The sequence below is a fragment of the Magallana gigas genome, chromosome 4, assembly GCF_963853765.1.
Source record: "Magallana gigas chromosome 4, xbMagGiga1.1, whole genome shotgun sequence".
Classification (NCBI taxonomy): Eukaryota; Metazoa; Mollusca; class Bivalvia; order Ostreida; family Ostreidae; genus Magallana; species Magallana gigas.
In genome coordinates this window covers 47,936,188-47,944,907 of record NC_088856.1, presented here as the reverse complement: position 1 = coordinate 47,944,907, position 8,720 = coordinate 47,936,188, and positions in this window count along the sequence as shown.

The window sequence follows — 8,720 nt, the reverse complement described above, 5'->3', positions numbered from 1 at the left end:
TACAAGTATAGGTCTATAATCCTACAAAGTCTGAATGCTCAAATCTTTCTCAATTTTGAGATCTCAAAGTCACAAGCTTTTTGTTGCGGGACAGGAAACGGATATCAAGAAATGAACCTTGAAAAAAATGAAGAAAAAAACATCCTCAAGATATAGTTTTTTTATCATTCCTAAAAATTTCAAGAATTTCTATCGAGCAATCCCTTAGAATTCTTGTGGACAAAAAAGAGGAAGAAAATTCGTACCACATTTTCGAGCCACAGACGTAAAGCAGAAATCAAAAACAAATAGGCACAACTTCAGAGTATGGTCTACCTATCCTGAAATTTCATATTCAAATCTCAGATAGTTTTCAAGAAGATGCGTCGGTCGTAAAAGCTACAAATCAGCGATAAATCGTAGGTGACTATGGCAAAAATATTGTAAACTAAAATGTATTCAGACCACTTTCAATCAACTCTGAAGAAATGATTTAAATCGGTTGGATGGTTTCCCAGAAATTGCGTGCACAATTTTTATTTTTTTTTGGGGGGGGGGGGTAAGAAGAAGAAACAGTACGATACTATAAGGTCTTCCGTTTTGCGTCAAAAATATATAGTCTAATTTACTTTTAGCATAGTTGTTGCCATTAAACCAGGTGAACCCATTATGTTTTGGTTTTATTTTATGCCACCAATCAAGTAGTTCAAATCGATATTGTAAATTTTTTTAAATCCGTTTAAACTTTTGTCGTTTTCCTTTGACATAGAGCAATTAAAGTCACCAAACAAGAATTATATTATTTTCATTAATACAGTACATTGATATCTATTTTGATTACTTTTTAACAAAGCTTACTATGTATATCGTTTTCAGTATTTGGAGCATACATGTCAAGTTTAATAAGTGTAATAGTGTCGTTGTTATGTTCAATATTTAGTACAATTACAATGCCGTCGGCTGATCTGTGTTGGTTTATGAGTTAAAAATAAAATTTACTACTAATTAAAAAATTAACATCGTTTCATTTGTTATTTATTCTAAGAATTGTTTTTAAATTACCATGCGCGGGACCAGAAAAGGCTAAGCAAAATATTTATTTTGAATATTTTTTTTTAATGCAAATTTAAAACAAATTAATTTTTCACCTCCCCCCCCCCCCCCCCCCGAAAAAAAAATTTGGCATGCATTATACGTCTTGTGGATACCATTAGTCATTTTTCCGGAGTGTTCCGTTCGTCTTTTAAAGGAGAATGTCATCCTCCAATCACGTTTAGTGTTGAATACAACTTTTAACTATAAAAAAAGCTCTCTACAGAAACAAATCTCCGTGCTACATAACTGTAAACAGTAACCTAAACTCTTATGCGCACCAAGTATTCGACTCATATCTTATAACAAAGGTTTGCGATTGAAAGAAGATGGGGGAAAAAGATAGTGCATATGCCCTTTTGGTATTATCGTAAAAAAACAATTTCAATTTTTTTTTTCAACCAAATATACTAGAGTAGATGATGTTATATTACAAGTTTACAAAAGCATAATTTCTAACTACAGTAAAACACGTTTATAACGAAGTCCTAGGGATGGGCTATATTACTTCGTTATAAGCGTAATTCTTTAACATCCATCAAGTTTACAACTTGTTATTAAGTCACAGGGGATTGAAAATCACTTCGCTGTAAGCGTCAATTCACTATAACCGTGTTTTACTGTATATTCAGTTTTGAATATTTTAACAAACGATAAGAAAAAAAATAATTTGAAAGTTTTGGTGGTATCGAACCCACAACCTAAAAACCCTAGTTCTATAATGTTAGCTAATTTCTGGTGCTCTAACCAATGAGCCATTTCAGTCACAACAAATTTTATTGTGAAATGCTTAATGCAATTTCAACCACGAATTTACTGACTTGTAATATCTCTCTAAAACGTTAGACTGTTTGGATACAAAATGACATTTTTAATGTATAGCGGGTCATCTCTCCACGTTTTTGTTAATTGAAATCGGTCTGATTTCCTTTAAACCTTATATATAGACGATGGCAAAAATATGGAGCCCAGACCTACTCTATAAAAGAAGAGGCATTGCAGTTCTAAAAATGAAACTTTTTGGAAGTTTTGACACGCATACGCCAGTTTAAATTTACCTATTCTAAATATTTAACATATTTAAAGGTTATAAATCGATGCAAGTGTAAATATTCATTGTTTTCAATAATTTAGAAAGAAATTGTGAAATTTGTTGATATTTTAATTTTATAGTATCTTATCTATCCCTTATTCACCTATCTTCTTTCGCAAAATCTCTCATCTTTAGTTTGACCCTCTGATTCAACAAACATATTTCAACTCGCGGTGTGAAGCTTCAGATTCAATGAGAGGGAACTAATGAATCAACATTTTAGAGAGTTTAAAATTTGAAAGATCCTGGGCTCATTTTTAAAAAATGATATGCATTATCACAACGGTAAAGATTTCATTAACAAAAAGTCACTCCAATGGAAAGTAAGATGTACTTACCCCTTACATACATCAATTTAAACTTCACCAAGTGTTACTTAAAGAAAGATGGGATAGTAATTATAAGCCACGAACAATTATAATCACTCTAAGTGGTAGAAGATGCTGAAATATCAGTTCAATTGAAATAACGTCATCTTTAAATCATATTTAGTGTTTCAAAATTGTTCATATTAAGATGGCTCAGTACGCCTTGAAATAATTTCTCAAATCAGCAGGATATTACTTGATTATCATGGATAGTATGATGAAAAAGAAGTAAGTTGGTCAAATAGGCGAAAAATATGCATTTTCGACAAAAACTATGATGTTCAAAAATCTAATTCATTAAATATGGACAAAATGCCTGGGCGGATTCGAACTCATGTTCTGTGGTTCACCAGTCTGATGCTTTAACTACCATATATACGAAATCTAAAAAAGTATATAAGTCTTGATGTTGTGAGATTGTGTGCCCAACGCCAACCATCGACCAACGGTACAACCAATTACCAACGTTGGCCCAACGTAGTCATGCTATCTGGACTTTGGGTAGTTGTTTCAAACTGCATTGTGACGTAGGCCTGTCTATTTCATTGCTGGCATTACAGCTATGGCCCTTTGAAATCAACACGATTTGTCTAGCATTTGAGATAAGGCTACGCAATCGGTATGAATTTCGCTTGAAACCAGCGTCATTTTAACTTGTTGTGACGCAAGAAATGGATGGTTACATCCTACTGAAAGTCCAGGAAACTGTGTACTAAAGTTGCTGTACCCCTTTTTGTGGGTTTGTATTGATGGTTCAAGTTTTTCTCACTTAGTCAAGGCTTGAAAATGTGTGTTTAGAATTTATACATACATACTGTGTCATTTTTAATCTTAAGTAACGTCCATTGATATTTTTGAGCAAGCCTTTTCCTATTCATCTTTAAAATTCGAAATACATGTGTTAATTTTTATGCATTTGACATAGATATTTGGTTACTTTAGATAAAAAAGGAATAGCTATATGAATTATCTAAATAGTTACTTGCTAATAAAATTAAACAATTTAAGAGATGAATATTCCCACAGCTAAGCTATATAGAGAAAAATCTCTCACATGAAAATGCGAAGAAGCTATTTTAAGTAGTACATGTATTTTCAATCGATTGCATAGAATAACAATAATCCCCTTCAAATCTCTCTCTCTCTCTCTCTCTCTCTCTCTCTCTCTTAAATTCTAGCTTTTATCATGCGGGTTATGATTAATTTAAGTGTTATCTTTTTTCTTTTTCTTTTTTTTTTACATAAACAAGCTTTTAATTAACTGTAAATTACCCGAATTCTCGAGCAGAATATATACGTCGATCATACTTAATGTTTTTCCATAACTGTGTATTTAAGAATAAAATTTGATGTCATAACACCAAATTTTATTTGTAGAAAGATACTAATATAATACTTAAGACTACGGGGTCACCGGGACCCACCATCCTTATATTCGAGCGTTTATAATCAAATGTTAAACCAAACAATGCATTTCACCTTACGTATACTTAGACATGTCTATGCTCTCGATGTTTTAATTCGAAATAAATAATAAAGATCGTAAGGTAGATGATGTTCCATGGTAAAATTTCTTTAATATTTGGAAAATAGAAATCAAATACTGGTAGATGGTTCGGAATGGATACTCTACCTTCCCGCAGTAAAATTAAAAAGAAGTTGCGGCCTATATTAGACAAAGAACACATCTAGATCTCTGCAGCTACATGTAGTATGTATGGTCACCTAGGAAGCCAAATATGTACGTCATAATTTTAAAAATATTGCCAATACAAAACTTAAAAATTCGAAATATTATTTTTATGTTTACATCTAACGCCCTTTAACCTGCGTTTTAATTACTTACTGCTGATTCTTGATTACTTTCTATATTTCCAAGTAAGATTGCTTTTTGTTAACTTTCAAAATAGGTTTTTATTATCGATATTTCGAGATAAAAAGATATGAACCTTGTTCAAAATTACTCTAAATTTCACAGCGTTTTTGACACTACAAGAGTCGTTAAAACACTAGTTAGTATAACCAATTACTTAAAGGCGGGTTTATGGATGACTGGTCATATTTGAACCCAAGGACAGCGTAACCAAAATGTTTTTTCCTGGGTTTTTTTAGTTACACCATTGAACACACGCGTTTTCTTCATATTGCACCATTGAAACAGTCTAATGTAGAGAAATCCCCCAAGTTAAAAAAAATAAATAATTAAGACTCGCAAGTTGTACATTTTCTATGCCAGAAGGAGTATGATTTAAATTTATTTGGACAATTTCTTTAGGGCTGTGGGGGGGGGGGGGGGGACGCCGGGTGCGACCTCCTTTACTCCGCCACTGATTTACCGCTTATTCTATAAAATGTTTCCCTTTCCAAGTTGTGTGGCATGCAACATAAATGATAATTGATTAATAAGTAAATAATAGAAAGCGTTAGACTTTTATGCATCCCCCATCCTTTGTAATGTTTAGAACTAACCTACATTTTCACTATAATCAAAAAAATGGACCCAGCAGGTACATCTCATTGAAATTAATTAATAACGATACATGTACATTGATGTCTTTGTTTTAAATGATGGGGTGTATGGGTCGTATTTGACAAAACACAGAATTCTTAAAAAGTCGAGCTTTTCAACGATAGTATTTTGTACGTAGTTATACATGTATATGTACATTAATTAATGAAGCAAACTATCTAAAAGTTATTTTGATAATCTTGGTTGCAGTTCGCCCTTACTCTTAAATTCACCTCCTTTATATCTAGATATGTCATTAATAAAATGGTAAAAACTTTCCATTTTAATTCATATACATGTAAATATGATATAAATTAGAGCGTATAATACAGCAACGTTACAATATGAACAATATTATATGTTTGCACTGCATTTTATTTAGATTAAATGTCTTGAGTACGACTTTGAGAAAGCTTCAAAGCTTACTCAGAAAATCGCATTTTTGTACTCAGCCGGAGTACGAGTAGGAGTATGAAAAAGTTTTATAACCTCGATATCTTGAGTAGGAGTACGATTTGGAGCACGGAGTACGATTTGGAGTACGAGATCGTACTCAAGAAAGTTTTATAACCTCGGGGCCAGGTTCTTGTTAAAGTGGTTCTAATTCATAGCTCTAAAAGACAGAAAGACTGAAATTTACAAGCCCCGTTTATCTAAAATGTCGAAATCTACAGCGGCTAAAACTGACAAGAAACTGACAAGACTGAAATTGACACGAGTTATCGAGTTGTCGTAGCCTACATCGACCTAAAAAAAAAAAGCCCTAGCTGATGTCGAACTCTATAATTGCGGATCAATAGCTAACGCGTTAATCGTCTTGATATACTAAATAAATGTGGATAAAAGTGTGCCATTTTTCATCATATATAAACTCCGTTTTAAACGTTGTGAATGGTACGATATTTGGCCATAAAATGCATTTTCAAAATTTTCAAAGACCTAAAAATAGTAAATCTTGGCTTGCAATTCAGTAGCCGTCTCTTAAATCCACCGCGCTGTGATGTCATTGACATCAAGATTTAGGATGATTTTTTTTACAAGGTTTTGCTTTGTGTTATTGTTGATTTCGAAAGAATGTAGAGCCACAATATGGAAGTGACCTTTACCTACTTAAGATCTATATGATAAGCGACGATCCAGGAAGTCATCTCTACTTATATTTGGGCGTAAACGTGTTTGTAAAAACGGATTTCTATATACGACAGTGTAAAAATAAGATCGCGAAAACTTTGCAGATTTTATTATTTTCCACCTATAAATCTACTTAATTTTTTTCACTTACAACATTGAAGTATATCAGTTTGAAAACGTTTCATCACATTTGTCACATCAGGTGCAGTTACTAACCCCTCCCCCTAAAAAAGATTAGAAGAAATAGTTCATCAAAAATTTTCTTAAAGTGGTATGGGATAACTCCATGCGGTGACGTACTTTCGATCGAGATATACAGTAAAGAACTATATATGATATTAGTCAAATTTGGCCCCTAAAATTCGCTATTTTTAAAATGATTCAGGTACATTAATTTGTTGTGTTATTTTATAAAAGAGATGACATGAAATATGTGTTTCACCTATTTATTTGATTTATATGCACTCCCTGGCTGTATATATGACGTCAGAAGTGACGCTATTTTTATAACTCAATATCAAAATCAATCAAAAATTTACATTTTTCTTATCTTTTTTCGAATGGGAAATATAGAGCGACTCTTTGAACAAGAACGAACTTTTTGTCACTTATAAGTATTGGGGAGATACATCTTTGGTGAAAATATTTTGTTTGTTCAAGCAGTCGCTCAATGTTTCCTTAAAGAAAAACTGCCTCAAAACAAGCCGTTTTATGCTAAAAATGAGAAAATGGCGGGAAAAGGTAAACTTTATAATGTCATATTTTTAAATTGTGGGCTTTAAAATCAAAATAAAAATTATGAAAAAACTCCAAATGTATATTTGTACAAATAAAACAAAGAATTACAGTAAAATGACAATGTTCATTTTAGGGGGCCATTTTAGGCTCAAACCATATATAGTCCTTTAATTTTTCTTTTTTCCCCCTTTTCCCCCCTAAAACTTCTTTCCTTAAAGTGTACTTAACAGCGTACCGCAATGGGTTAGAGCGTTACCTACAAATCTGTAACTCATGAGTTCGAATTCCGCTGTAACTTTTATAATTTTTACCTTTCTAAAGTATTAAAAACATATTTTTTAGTTGAATATTGTAAAATTTTGAAAATTCTAAACCAGTGGAAGTATTTACATTTTCCAGTGCCTTAGCCTGTGATAACATTATGTATCGATTTTGTACTATATAACCCATAGCTTTAAGTGACGTATATTTGGGGTGCCAGCGGGGTTTGCTTATTCATATTTACATGTAATATATAATCGTACAAAGGCTTCAAACAATATAAATATAAGTAATAAGGAATCTTTCTTTGAGTAATATGAGGTGTAATTTTGATCGGAGCGTGAACAAATCCAATAAAGCCCGAAGGTGTCCCATACCATCTTATAAACTATATAAATCACAAAGTTTCTTGTTGTAGATTTTCTTTACTTTGATAACGAAAAAATGCCTTCATTTAATAACTGCTATCTTAAATGTCTTTCCAAAAAAGTAATCATTTGTTTCTTTTTTTCCTCCCTCACTTTCCTTAAATGTTGTTTTCGCTATGGTTGTTTGCTTTTCATAAAAGATGAGAAGCTTCGCTCACTTATAAATAGAACTGTTAACAACACGAGTGGTCTCTCTTTTAACGTATACAGGAACGCTCGGAAAAACTAATCTAAGTGTAAAGCAAAATCGTTTTAAGGAGTCTCGGGGAAGAATGTTTCAAACATACGATTTCCTTTAAAAAAAATTTCAGTGAAATGTCAACTAATGAGTGAACTATGTGCAAAATATAAAGTAAATTGACCGGATAGTTTATCTGTTTGTCATGCTCAAATTTTGGTCGTATGTCCGATTCATCACCGACATTTTATATAGGATTATACAGGAAATGAGGGTTTTGATTTTCAATTTCATGTTTAAAAAATCACAATCATACGATTTTCTATAAATTTTCAAAGATGAAAGGTTAACGTATAAGTAAACTTTTGCCAAATTAAAATGAAATTGACCGGATGGTTTTTAGGCTATCCGTCCTCATAGTTTGATCCTATAAACGTGCCGTGCCAGCCATTTTACATTATAGAATTGTATAAAACAAAAGGATGTTTACGAATGAAATTTAATTTTATTTGTATTAGAAGAAAAAATACATTTCCACTCACACAGAATGTAGAAGGGTCGCGTATATGTTTTTTTTGCAAATTAGTTTTGATTTTAATCATTGACGCTGTAATAGAAAATGCACGACGTTAATTTTTGTGAATTGTTACGTCAGAGTCTCAACTGACGTCATCCTAAGACGTTGACTCCGACGACAATAACGTCAATTTTGAAGAAGCGGCGAAAAAATTAAAATACTTCTGACATTATTCTAACGATTCATTTCACTTAAAATAATTTTTTGATAAGTAATTTTTCTGAAATAAAAATGTTACTTGATAACCTGTATCATTGAACATTTTACTTTAAATTTGTGTTTTAAAACAGTAATGCGCAATACCCTGCGCAGAGGGCGCAAAATTTTAAACCCGCTACCGACCTTAAAGAAGTGATGTATCTTTGA